This window comes from Megalops cyprinoides, chromosome 3 (assembly GCF_013368585.1).
Source record: "Megalops cyprinoides isolate fMegCyp1 chromosome 3, fMegCyp1.pri, whole genome shotgun sequence".
NCBI classification, from domain to species: Eukaryota; Metazoa; Chordata; class Actinopteri; order Elopiformes; family Megalopidae; genus Megalops; species Megalops cyprinoides.
In genome coordinates this window covers 47780511-47794652 of record NC_050585.1, presented here as the reverse complement: position 1 = coordinate 47794652, position 14142 = coordinate 47780511, and positions in this window count along the sequence as shown.

Sequence of the window (14142 nt, the reverse complement as noted above, 5' to 3'; positions counted from 1 at the left end):
TTCACTGAATATGCTATTGATGATTCCAAAAGGGTGAAAAGGGGGTGAGGCACAGAGAAAATAAATAAAACAACACACACACGTTACACAATTTTTTACCAGCCTGATTGTTTGTTTTTAAATGCAAATTTTCATCACCTAGCAAAATGATTTCTGGCCTGATTTGTGCGTATAAATGTACTTTCATCATCTGTGCAATGAAGTTTGTGTATTTCATCTTCATATATTCATGCATTTGCAAAGCTTTGAAGTAAAAAAAAATAAATACAACCTTTTTCTTTAATCACAATAACATTTCAAAACTCAAAAGCAAATGTGCATTGGAGCAGTTATGCCCTACATACAAATTGAGTCCAAGAGTCCAAGACATCCAAGACCTAATTCCATTCCATCCAGTTCCATTGAGTGTCAAATGTGACAAAGAAGAATCTGTTCTAAGAATTCCTTTTAATTTGCTGTTCTTTAATGCTTGATAAACATTTCACAGATAAAAAGGCAAGGTCAATCTCTCTTTTCTCCTGGGTGTGCATTTGTATGGAACAATTATAAAAGAAGACAAAACTAAGAAATACACTTGGTATGCTCCACAACCGCTTATTTACAATGCTTGTGCCACTGCTGTGTGTTTCCCAGATGCATAAATCATGATAAGCAGAGCAGAGATGTCCCTCCATAAAAAAAAAAAGATTTGAGATGGAAAAAATTACCGAACTTCTTTGAGAGAGAGAGAAGATTCTGCAAAATACCACACTTCTGAAGTCAGCCTCATAAATGATCCCCTTCACTGGAAGCCACTGATTAGAGCTTGACTGGCTTGTGGGCCTTCACAACCAGCCAGTGCAAAGGAGTAGCAGTTTGTCGACCTAAAGGCACTCAAAGAAATGAGAAAGTATGTGGTTCAAGCCAATATAATGAGCTCTGTTAAATATTCTTCCCCTGTCTTTAGCCAGCACTTCTGGGTCCAATTTCAGAAAACTCTGAAATTGTATAAAATAAAGCCAGTGACCTAGTTCTGTGTTTATGTTACAGCACTAAATGATTTCCAATGAGGAAGTGGCTAGATGTTGGAACCCTTGTGAACTTCACAGGATCATTGAGTCTCAGGAACTTATTGATCCAGGGAAACTTTATTCTGCGAAAACAAAAAGCAAACATTGGCAAGAGGTATGCTTTCAAGAGAGATATGAGAGACATAATGTAATTAGGGCCATTTCATAGTGTGCTGGATTATGTTAACTTTTTGTATAAAACTTGACCTCTGATGTTTGCATACAGTAAAATTTGCAAATTTGCATATTCTTTACTTGGTTGCAAGAACCCAGGAGGTCTTAATGGAATGAAGGGCTTCTAATTGGAAAAATAAACAAATGGAAAAATTAAAGGTTGACAGTGACAGTTTTTCAAAATTGCTTTTTTTTTTCTTCTCAAGAGATTGTGACCAAGGGCAAAAGTCTAGTCATAACCCAAACTTGACTCCAGGTAAAAGCCGCTCATAAGTACACAACCTCACTTTTGTGCCAGATTTGTCAGTTTAATAATTCAAGCTAAATAACATCATTGCAGTTTTGGTACATGGCATAACATCTCATTATAACATGTTTTTTTTCCAGTTGAAAATTCCAGAAGTGCATTTATAATAAATTGGAACAAAACCAATATAAACAAATTCAAATACCCAAACTAATGCAATACTCATGCCAGACAACCATTATGTGCTCCTATGAGTACTCTACATTTACCGCATTTGAATATGTTGCAGACTACCCTGTCATCATTTCTCGAACAATTTGACTAAATAGATGTTTGATGGTGATGTTGTGACTTTTGTACAGTTGTGGTTGTGCTTATTGAATAGATTCCTAGGAACCTGTCATTATCAGAAATAATTCTTCTTTGATACCTCCTGTCGTGACTTGTTTTATCTCAGGTCATTCCTTCTTGTGTCTCATGCACTGAGGCAAGAATACAGCTGCACTGCCGTTGTGATCTTCCCTTTTTTCTCCTCTTACCTGAGCACAGGACAGTGAGCTGCATAAGGAAATGCAAATTTCATTGCAGTACTTCCGTAAGCAGTTTTTCATAAACTACTGTAATAACTTCAAATGAGCGGATTCAGCGTCATCCACTACTTTACATGCCAGTTCTCAGCACAGGGTGCATGGAAAAGTGGGAAATTGAGGCGTCTGTTGACCTGAAACAGTAAATTTCATCACAACAGCTGTCCAGCAGCTGACACATGCCAGCCACAACATGTTTATGAAATGACACTTTTGCATCTCGATCCAATTCCAACATGCTTTCTCAAGGTTTTACATTTACATTTATTCATTTGGCAGATGCTTTTATCCAAAGGGACTTACAAGTGAGAGTACAACACAAGCAAAAAACCATAAGTCAACAATATTAGAAGGGCTGCATGACCAGGTTTCAATGGTTGGCCAGACAAGGTACAAGCTAACTGGTAGAGATAATGAGTGTGTTAAACCAAGGAAACAGGTTTGAGAAATGGGAAATTCCTTTAGGTGGTACTTATTCAGGTGCTCAGGCGAGAGCAGAAGAGCTGTGCCCTCAGATGTTTCTTGAAGACTCAACAGAATGGATGAGGTGTGGAAGTTCAGTCCTCCATTGGGGGACAACGGTGGAGAAAGTTCTGGATAGTGATTTTGCGCCGCGATGCAACAGGACCACCAGACACCATTCAGTGGCAGAGCATAGCAGTCAGGAGGGAAAATAGGGTTGTAGTAGTGAGTTCAGGTAGGCAGGTGCAGTTTTCTTAGTCATCCTGTTGCTGTACATCAAGGCCTTGAAGATGATGCGGGCAGCTACAGGGAGCCAGTGGAGCGAGACCAAGAGAGGTGTAATGTGAGCCAGCTTTGGTTGGTAGAAAACCAGACGTGCAGCCGCATTCTGTATCAACTGCAGTGGCTTAATAGTGCATGCAGGTAGGCCAGCCAAGAGACCATTGCAGTAGTCCAGTCCTGGGATGGAACAGAGAGTGTTAGTGGCATCATCTACATCAAGTGAGAAGTGGTTGGGTGGGGGGAGAGAGGCAGAGATCAGAGAGGAAATGCGAGTGGGAGAGAGGGAACGGAGGTTGTGGTGCAAGGAAACAGGAGGAGAGGATGATGGACATGGAAGGAGACACAACATGAACTGAACAAAGTAGTGATCAGATGCATGCTGTGGAGTGACAAGGAGGTTATCTTACAGTTGCGTGTCAGGGTGAGCTCCAGCTGGTTGTCCGCTGTGTGAGCCGCTGGCACGTTTCAGGTCGAGAGTTCATCTTTTTGAGAGTTTATCACAAATCGTGCTTGACATAGTAAACTGCTCTCTGGTAACAATTTTCCAAATGCCCTTATAACTGCATTAGTAAAACTCTTAAGAAAAACCATCTTGACAGCTCCATGCTCAGCAATTTCAGACCTATAACCTATCCTTCTTAAATAAGTTTACAAACAACCTCCTCAAGATAAATAGTATTTTTTAATTGGTGGTCAGTAGTACAATAGCACAAATTCATCGCTCATAAAACTGAGTTGGTCAAAAACATACATGTGTAAATATAGCATTGTCCCTGTTGCCTCAGACCCTGAAAAACTGTTAAGTGAACTAATCTAAAAGCTTTGCTATTGTAGTTTATTTGCCGATACCAAAGACACTTTGTGTGTGTCACTGTTCAGCCATATTGATTCTCTCAATCTTCAATCTAACTGATGAAGAGGCACTGGAACACCAAAATCAAACTGAATGAGTAAACACTGTCAATGGCACCAAGAAAAACAAAATACTACAGCAGGGGTTTAACCTGTGAAATCAAGCTGTGTTAGCTCCTCCGCTTTGAGATAAAAGAGTGCACAGTGAGATATGCCATGACTGCTTTCAGCACCTTAAGACAGTTACATTTACATTTATTTATTTAGCAGACGCTTTTATCCAAAGCGACGTACAAAAGTGCATACAGTAAGTATAGTGAAAGTACGGGGACAGGATGTGTACAGTTCCACAATGAGACAGTTCTCAGCTGAGAGCAAGGTCTGTTTGAGGACACAGTACTATCAGATTTGTACAGCTACATTCATCATGCAGCAGTGAGTGTCATCACTCATCCTCGTGAAATCTCTGGGTGAGTGACATTTGGATAATTCTGCTGGCAACGTTTATTGGCTAAGAAAAAGAAAACACTCTGTGTTGAGGTAAGAACTGGAAGTTTGTTTAACCGCACAGTCTTTTTCTGAAGATGCAGAGCGGCTGGCCGGCACTTCTCCCATAAATGAGCCAGAAAAAGCAAAGGTTAAAAGAAAACAAATTTATTTTAAAATACAATCAGCCAAAACAAAGAAGCCAGCCAACACCAACTAACAACTAGCCGGGACAAAAACCAGTCTCTCTTCTGCTCTCCAGCCACACCTGCAGTTAACCAGCGTTCAATTAGTCAGGTGAGGCATGTTAGCCAATAGGCTGGTTCCCCAAACAAATTCCCAACATGTGCACACAATTAACAAATGATTGACACACAATTGACAATTGGTTTCTAGGGAGAGGTGGTGAAGGCTCTCCTTCACAGAAGATAAGAAAGGTCTAATGTCCTATACCTTTTTAGGTCTTTGATGGGGACTTTTAGGGTAATTGGTTTGTCATGATGTCATGGTCTCAGCCTCCCTGTGGCAATGTTATGCTTGAAACTATATATATATATATATATATATATATATATATATATATATATATATACATACATATATATATATATATATAGAGAGAGAGAGAGAGAGATCAGAGAGTAAGGCCACTCACCCAGAGTCTCTATGAGGATAAGTGACATTTGGACAATTCTGCTGGCAAAGTTTATTAAAGTTTACGGTCACTGGTAATACCCTGCCCAAGAAAAACAAAACACATTGTGCTGTGATTGGACAGTTCCTTGGAAATTTGTTTAACCAGAGAGTCATTTGGCTTTCAGCAGATGAAAAATGGCGAAGGAGGATTTCATACTGATTTAAGACCTTGAACCTATCCGTGCAGGCTAAGCTACTGAGTTGACCATACAATGGTTTATAAGGATTTTTCTTGTGTCTGCTTCAACAGGCTCTGGGAATTCTTTGAAAAGATGCTTCATTTTGTAGCTGTTAAAAAAATGACTGTTTATGCATTGGAAAATCAAGACAGCAACAATGAATATGGAAAAACATTAGGTTGCACTTTGGTGAGCCCTGGCAATATCTTTGCTCTTATCATTACTTTAGCTCCATCTGTAATGAGTGCCATCACATTTGACAGCTTCCTCAAAGTAGGACAATATCTTAGCAAAAATGATTTTCATGTCAGTTCTAGGAAAGCCTGCTAAATGACAAATTTATAGTGTACTTTTCCCTGATCACTATCAAAACAGATTAAGACAGCAAGTTTATCTTTTGTAATAATATTGAGACTTTATGTTTGCCAGGTCTTGTTTCAGTTCTTTTCAGTTCAAAAACTAACATTCCTGACTGGAACTGACCTCCAGATTTACAGACACCACAAGTTAAGTAATTTAAGTATTGCTTGACCTCCTCCTTTGATTAAACCCTTTCAAAATATTATGCAGGCGAGGAGTGCTTGTTCCTCTAGCGGGTCCATGGAAATGTGTAACTTTCCTTGCTACAATATATAGTTCCCAACCTATAATCAGTTTACCTTCACCCAGCAAGCCAACTATTTGTCTATGGAAAGGATTCACATTAAGATAAGTAAACCTTAAAGACAAAAGTGCTAGGGTGGAGAAGATACTAAGCTACAGTATAATGAAGATTCACCTTTGCAAAAGTTGACACAGCATAACAATACACAATTATATGCAATTTTGATGGCAGTTTGGCATAGTGGCAAGGGAACTGGGGTTAACAGGTTGAAGTCCCAGGTAGGCTTTTGTAACCTTGGGTATGATATAGTACTTAAATTTGAATTGCCTTTGTAGGTACCTAGCTATTTACATAAATAATATCTAAAACATCCTTCTGCTAAATCTCCCTGGATAGAACACCAACACAAATGTATGTCCAATGTCTTACTCCTTTTTATGTCTTTGATGGGAAAAATAATTGTTAGGTTTAAATTTTCTGAGTGATTGGTTTGTCGTGATGTCATGGTCTCGGCCTCCCTGTTGCAAAATTTTGCTTGAAACTAGATATAATTTCATATTGATCATGTATAGATCAGAGAGTAAGGTCACTCATCCAGAGATTTCATGAGGATGAGTGACATTTGGACAATTCTGCCGGCAAAGTTTATGATCATTGGTAAAACCTTGGCCAAGAAAGTTAAACACTTGATTTGTGCTGTGATCAGAAAGTTCCTTGGAAATTTGTCTAACCACAGAGAGTCATTTGTTTTTCAGAAGGTAAACAATAGTCCAGGAGGGTGTTGTACTGATTTAAGACTCTTTGAATGCATCCATGCAGGTTAAGCTACTGAGTTGAATGTGCAATGCTTTAAGGATTTTTTCTCATTTCTGCCTCAACAGGCTCTTGGAATTCTTTGAAAAGCCGCTTCATTTTGCAGCTGTTAGTAAAAATGACTGCGTTATGACTCTGCTCAATTTATTAACTGTTTTTGGCGATTTGAATAGTCTGAGTGATTGGTTTGTCATGATGTCATGGTCTGGGCCTCCTTGTGGCAATGCTACGCCCGAAACTAGATATCATTTCATATTGATCATGTATAGGTCAGAGGGTAAGGTCACTCACCCAGAGATTTCATGAGGATGCGTGACATTTGGACAACTCTGCTGGCAAAGTTTATTAAAATTTATGATCCCTAGTAATACCTTGGCTGCTCACCCAGAGACTTTATGAGGATGAGAAAGTAAGATCAGGTGCTTTGCCAATTATTACTTTTTTTCATTTAAAGATTTACTGTAAGCAGCAACTGCCTGTTAAACTGGTCATTGACCTTATTTGGACATGCTTCCTGGTTATCACTGAAATAGTGTAAATAGTTGTTATAGTTGTCTTGAAAAAAAAAAAAAATTCATTAACTCGCCACTGAGGTATTTGCTTATTTAGCGGATCTATTTCTAGATATAGAACTGCATCAGAAGAACTGAACAGCTGTACAATAAATATGGGCAATATCAGTCATTTTTATATGCAGTATTTGCCAAAGTAAGTTTAATGTTATGAATTAGAAGCTGCCTTTATTGACAAAGACATGGATGTCAAATGGATGCCCATTAATTTTTATGGGGAATAAAATCAGTCAATACATGTTTCTCTATTTCTGTTTTACCTTTTATCCAGGGGTTTTAAGTCCATTATCAGTGAAATCATTAGTCAAAACAGATTTACAAATGACAGTTATATTCATCAGTGTGCCACACATGGAATCCTTCCCGTATTGAATATTAAAAAATGTTCGTAGTAGTTTAACTTCTCTGCAAGTCCAAAACAATTGCTCACTGCCACCTTTTGCCCAAATATCAAGCCCAGGTTTAACATTTTTTCATGTGAATGTTCACTAGGTCACAAGTTAAGTAGAAAGACCAAAAGCAAACGAAACAGTTATTATTCTTAAAGAAGTTTTTTTAATCGATAAGATTGCATTCTGCGCAATAAATATGTTGAAGGTATTCAAATATAGGCCCAGGCCCTCGTCTAAAGTGTTTTATTTATTTTCGTAAGACAGCGTACGAAGCATACGAAAACTCAGTGACGATATGTTTTTTTTTTTAATCTATTTTCATATGGTAGGCCCTACTATTACATCATGTGACATTTGATTCGTTACAGAGGAGGACAACAAATAGAATGCAAATTAGGGAATTTCCATTTTGCTTTATTTTACATTGCACAGTGATGGCAAACGGAAATACCATGGATTTCCACTGCCGTGTTTTTGCTCTTAGTTTTTTTCCCGTTTGTAGCCTATTTTGTTTTTCATTTTACCTCACCATTTAAAGATTGACACACAACGTTTCCCAACTGCCATCTCTTCTAGTTCTGCTGAAGAATTGGAAATAGAAGGAGAATATCACGGACTTTCAACGCTGTTTAATTAGAGTATTTAGAATACATGGAACATTATTTATAAGAAAAAAAACCTAATACTTTCTCATCTATTTGTCTTTTCCGCACCAAGGATACTGTACACGACCAAAAGGGCAACAATTCCAACTTCATGCAAAGCGACAGCAATAATAATCACACCTAAAGTACAAAATAAATAAACATATAATGTAACACCTGCATACTTGCGCCAGACAGGCACTTTCAAATCTCTACAAGATTGATAGACATGATGAGACTAATGCGACTACTGCCTACTACGACCTAAAAACACTCGTTACTGATACAGTTAGGGCCTATAGTAACATTGATTAGGCTACGCAAATGAATATGACCCCTTATTACAGTGGCATGCTATGTAACGAATCGATGTCAGAGCCTAGAAATTAAGTTAATTCAAATTGTATGTGCTCGAAGATCGGTGAACGGTAAACCGCATAATTCTAATTCTCACTGCGACGAGCTCGCGTGGTTCGTGGACTGGCTGTCTGGCGCAAAAGCGCGCCGGGGGAACACGACCAGCATGCAGATGGGGAACGATTTGTCTCGTCACATCAGGCTTCTCCGCTGTCCTCTTTGCCATGCAGTCCTTGGTCTCACCGGTCACCAAAGCAATATTTATCGCCCTATTTCTATTCGCCATACTGCTCATTCTCTATGTCATCCTCTGGTATATTTGCAGGGACGTCGACAACGATTACATTTAGGGATTGTGGATCGAGGCTATAAATCTGTTAAAGCTAAGGTAAGAAAACTGGTACAGTTCGTTTATTTTCCGACTTAACACGCATTGTTGCAGCTGATAGACAATGGGAATATTTTATTTTTTTCACCTAACTTAAATGTATACATTAAGTCCAAAGGATCAATGCAGCACGTACTTGTTGAATACTCTAGAAATGTGTTCATGACTTTGTGTAATCAATTGCTGTTTCGTCTTCCAACGACTTAATGCTTGAAACAGCAGACATTGTATGTTGGCTATACAGAACTGAGTTTTACTATGCATAATCGACTGTCGATTGTAATTACACTGCTGGTGGTCACTTCAAGGAAGATTAAGGTAGCGTTCAGAAGGTCAAATATGTCACCCCGAACGCCCCAACACAGATGACTGGAGATAAATTGAGTTTTATTATTTTTGCTTGCATATGAAAGCTGCCTTCATGTCAAACATATGAATATGCGATGGATATGCGAGGACATTATCATGCTGATGCAAATAAACGCGTTAAGTTTGAACGTCATTAGAGGATGTAAACCATCTTTAAATAACATAGACCTGACTTACAATACCTTTAGCAGATCACAGATGGACATGATCACTCTTTCGTTCGTCTTGCTTATTGTGGTAATTCTTCGAACAGTAACCACGATATTTATTTTAATTTGTCATGTGCTTTCTGTGGCACAGATAACGTGTTGGTTGAGTTGAGGATCCAACAGTCTGTTTTGATGCAGGATCCAGAAGTTGCCTTTGGTTAAATTAGATTAAAATGTATGAAATTAAGTTCACTCAAAGGCATTCAACTGGTCTTCCTTCTAAAGACAGTACATCAGACGGGTGCGTTGGTCACAATTTATGTCAGATCAATAAACGAAGATGACAACAAAGATTTTAAAAAGTGATATGAATATGGAAATGCACTTTTGCAAGGTGCCTGATCTCAGTTCACTATAACAAAAGTTAACAATTTTTTTTGGAGCTGAGGTATTTCTAATTGCTTTTAAGTTATAGCTCTAATCTTTTTATGTATTTATTTTTTTGACAAAAGACAAGATCATACAGAATCATAAAGTGGAAAGGAATGGCAGTGAACAATCAGCATGAGACAAATAAGGGATAAGGGGATAATTACGTAATAGCAGAAGATGCTAAAGTTTGCCACATTTGAAAGAAGGGATTGATGTAGTTTCAGAGGTGCTAGGAGCTTTCATCGAAGTATGTACCTTACTTCTCTGTTCATTTCAGAAGCAAATGCTTCGGAGACAAAAGACTCCTCCCACCCCTGCAGATCCACAGCAGAACCAATGGCCTGATGGTGACTGGGGCAGACACGTGTGGTCATGTGCAGTTCCTGGGATCGTGGTGGCTTTGTCGCCGGACTGTGCTGTGCTGTGACTGAGCACTAACATGAGCAATTATTCAGTCACTGGCTCTCAGTGAAGACTCCAGGCAGAGTGAGAGGGGCACTGTGACTGTCTAGGACGAGCACCTGGGAATCGGCAGAGTCACGAGCGGTCCCCTTCGCAGAGGACGGCGTCTCCCACAGGAGAGGAAGACGGGACGAGTTTTTGGCGTATAACCCGTGTGCGTGTTTGTGCTGTACACCACCAGTGCTCTCCAGACTCCAGCGTTTTCTGGGGCGCAGAGTTCGCTGTGTCCTGTGTGCTTGATGGATGATGTGAAAGATGCTGTAGCTGTCAGACTAGGTGAGGACCTCTCTTCAGGCAGTATCCCACGGTGCCTAGCGAGAGGACTCCAGCTTGGTTCATTTTTTATAGTTTCTGCGTCTCACATTCTCCATCCTCCTTATGTTTACCAAACGAGGGCTTGTTTCAGGCTAACAGCTAAGTGGCTTGTCTTAGATTTTGAACAAAACTTTTTAGCAAGGGTTAGGTTTTTCTCAACATGTTTGAATTACTTCAGTGATCGATAGAGTAATACAGATTTGTTTTTCAAAGTTACAAACTGATATTGCAACAGGTCTTAAAGGAGTTTGAGGTTTCAGCATATAGCTATCCAGCTAACACTATTGTAGTGTTCTGTAACATTTATTATACAGTAAAGGGCAAAGGTTACTCATAAAATCAGTGTACTAGTGGGCATTAGGACTTCTCATGTGAGACATTCATTGCCAGTGTCAGAGTTGCCTTTGGATGTAACATTCACAGAATACCACCCAGTTGTGAGGTCTTTAGAAGATGATAACAGTGAATGTCTTACATTTTATGGTATTATATATTATATAATATGCAGGATTTCCAGTAAAACTGTTTTTCTTCTATGTCATTGATAAGATGTACAGGTAGATACGTTATTTGTCCATTTTTGCTATCCACCACATTTTATATTCTGTAATTTTTCTTGCCGTGAATTATAATCCATCTGTCTCCTGCACAATTATAGATAAAAATGATGTTGCCAAATTGTACTTTTGGATGTTGGGAATGTTCACTGAACTTCTTATCCTCTGCATGCTGGTAAGAGACTTCGGTTTGGTGCCTTCAGTTTCTGACTTATTTAAGCACTGCTGTTGGGAAGTGCTGAAGGTGGTGTTCTGACCGGAGGTTTGTAGGTGTCTCATACAGAAATGGAATGTATTGTAATATACTGAGAAATATGTTGCTCAGCCCGAGAATATGCTGGGAAATATATTGCAAATCAAAATCACTATATCAGAAATATATTGCAGTGTACCAAAATGGGAATAATTTACATATTTTAAGTATATTTATTGAGCTAAAATATGTATATTCTCTAAAATATATTCTCTATATGAGCCAAAACATTATGACCACCTGCCTAATATGCTGTTGGTCCTCCGTGTGCTGCCAAAACAGTGCTGACCCACTGAGACATGGACTCTACAAGACCCCTGAAGGTGTCCTGTAGTATCTGGCACCAAAACATTAGCAGCAGATCCTTCATGTCCTGTAAGTTGCGAGGTGGAGCCGCCGTGGATCAGACTTGTCAGTCCAGCACATCCCATAGATGCTCAATCAGATTGAGATCTGGAGAATTTGGAGGCCAGGGCAACACCTTGAACACTTCATCACGTTCCTCAAACCATTCCCGAACAATGTGCAGTCTGGCAGGGCGCATTATCCTGCTGAAAGAGGCCACTGCCATCAGGGAATACCATTGCCATGAAGGGGTGTACTTGGTCTGCAACAATGTTTAGGTAGGTGGCACGTGTCAAGTTGACGTCCACATGAATGGCTAGACCCAGGGTTTCCCAGCAGAACATTGCCCAGAGCATCACACTCCCTCCACCGACTTGTCGTCTTCCCACAGTGCATCCTGGTGCCATCAGTTCTCCAGGTAAATGGCGCACACCTACACGGCCATCCACGTGATCTAAAAGAAAATGGGACTCATCGGTCCAGGCGACCTTCTTCCACTGCTCCCCAAGGTCCAGTTCTGAGGCTTGTGTGCCCATTGTAGGCACTTTCGACAGTGGACAGGGGTCATCATGGGCAGTCGCCAGTTTGTGGTTTGTCCCTTGTCGGACTACTGTCGGTAGGTACTCACCACTGTTGACCAGGAGCACCCCACCAGCCTTGCTGTTTCAAAGATGCTCTGATCGAGTTGTCTGGCCATAACAATTTGGCCCTTGTCAAAGTCGCTCGGGTCTTTATTCCTGCCCATTTCTCCTGCATCCAACACATTGACTACAAGAATTGATTGTTCGCTTACCATCTAATCTACCCAGACCTTAACATGTGCCCTTGTTTGGAGATGATCAATGTTATTCAGTGTACCTGTGAGTGGTCATAATGTTTTGGCTCATCGGTGTATATTTTTTGTATTGAGTATAAAAATGCTATTATGTCTTTGAGCAATGTGTTTGACCTGAATCGCCTTAACATTACCTCATATAGTTGCATAACATGCACAGATTGTGTAATATTTACATTTACATTTAATTATTTAATAGTTGGTCTTATGCAGAAAGATGTACAAAAGCGCATACAAGAAGGTTAGACTAAGAACAGAGATGATACTAATTTCATCTTGAAATAGATGTTATTAAATTTAATGTGCAAGCAATGTAAATGTAAATAATGCATTAGTATTATAGTAAAATAAGTAAAATATATAAATTGGTCTAAATCCAATAGTGGTGTAAATCCAGACATCTCTCTGAATGCGTAAATAAGGAATAAGATAGCAATGAGATACCGATGACTACCATGGTTGGTAATATCTAATTTAATGCATGGAAGTCATAGCAAATATAAAATTGTGATGTTGACTGTGAATGCAATGGCCACAAACACTTAGCATGCTACTCACAATTTTGTCACATTTTTAAATGTAAGTACAGTTATTCTATAGCATAGGTGAAGGCTCCTCTTCTCCTCTTTTAGATCCCAGTCTGTTGTAGTCCCTCTTTGGTCTCATTCTCCATGTGAATGTAAAACATGCAGCCTTTTGGGTACATGTCCAGCCCCCCCAAGCACTTATGTCCTTGCTGAAATTCGTCTCTGTGCAACCTCACATTTGAAATGAACAGTTAAAGGTGTTTCACTGACATTCATACAGTATGTCATTCTAAATCATCAGACGTAAATGAACAAATAATGAGTACGTGAATGGCATTTATATTAATGAAGAAGGTTGCCCACTGCAGCTGTTGTTCTGTAGTCATAATGCCCTTCCTCTTAACTGAACTTATGGGTATTTTATATGAAATCTGGGCTCCAACAGAAGGAAAAGCAATGAATGAAGCACCTGTCTTTGCCACGCAAAAAGGGATCTGCGCTTAGTGAACAAAGTCAGGTCATCTCATTGCACTCTATGGGGAGTTTTTACAAGGATTGCTGTTAACAGCCGGATGAAAATGAGACTTTCCATGATTGTATAGATAGCATCTGTCATTGCTTACACCGATAACATTAACCAAAAAAAGTATAAAAACAGCGTAAAAAAATAAAGGCCTGGAGGCACCAAGTCCAATGCAACTTCAAGATATAATGGAAAATCATGTGATCTCAATCTCTTACTGAAGGCAATGTTTGTGTTTCGCTGAACAAAATTAAAAGGAACAGGGGGGTTTACACAGCTGTGTTTTCACAGCAGAGGCAGTCATCCATCAATTATCACTCGTAAATATATCTGTGTCTATGTAAAATGCATGTAATTCATATTTTGGCTGTAAAAAATAGCCAGATCGGTTCAATTCTCATGACACATCAGTTATGCTTTATGAGCCGAGATAAAGATGGCGTTCTGATGTAGCTATTGGTCCCATTCATGCATTAGCTTGTGTACGTGTTTTGGTTGATCACAGAGATGAAATTGATAGTGATGCTGGAGTGAAGCCAGTGTTTAATGTAGGTCAACCAACCTAAGTAGTGTCATGTCTGGTGAAGGGGC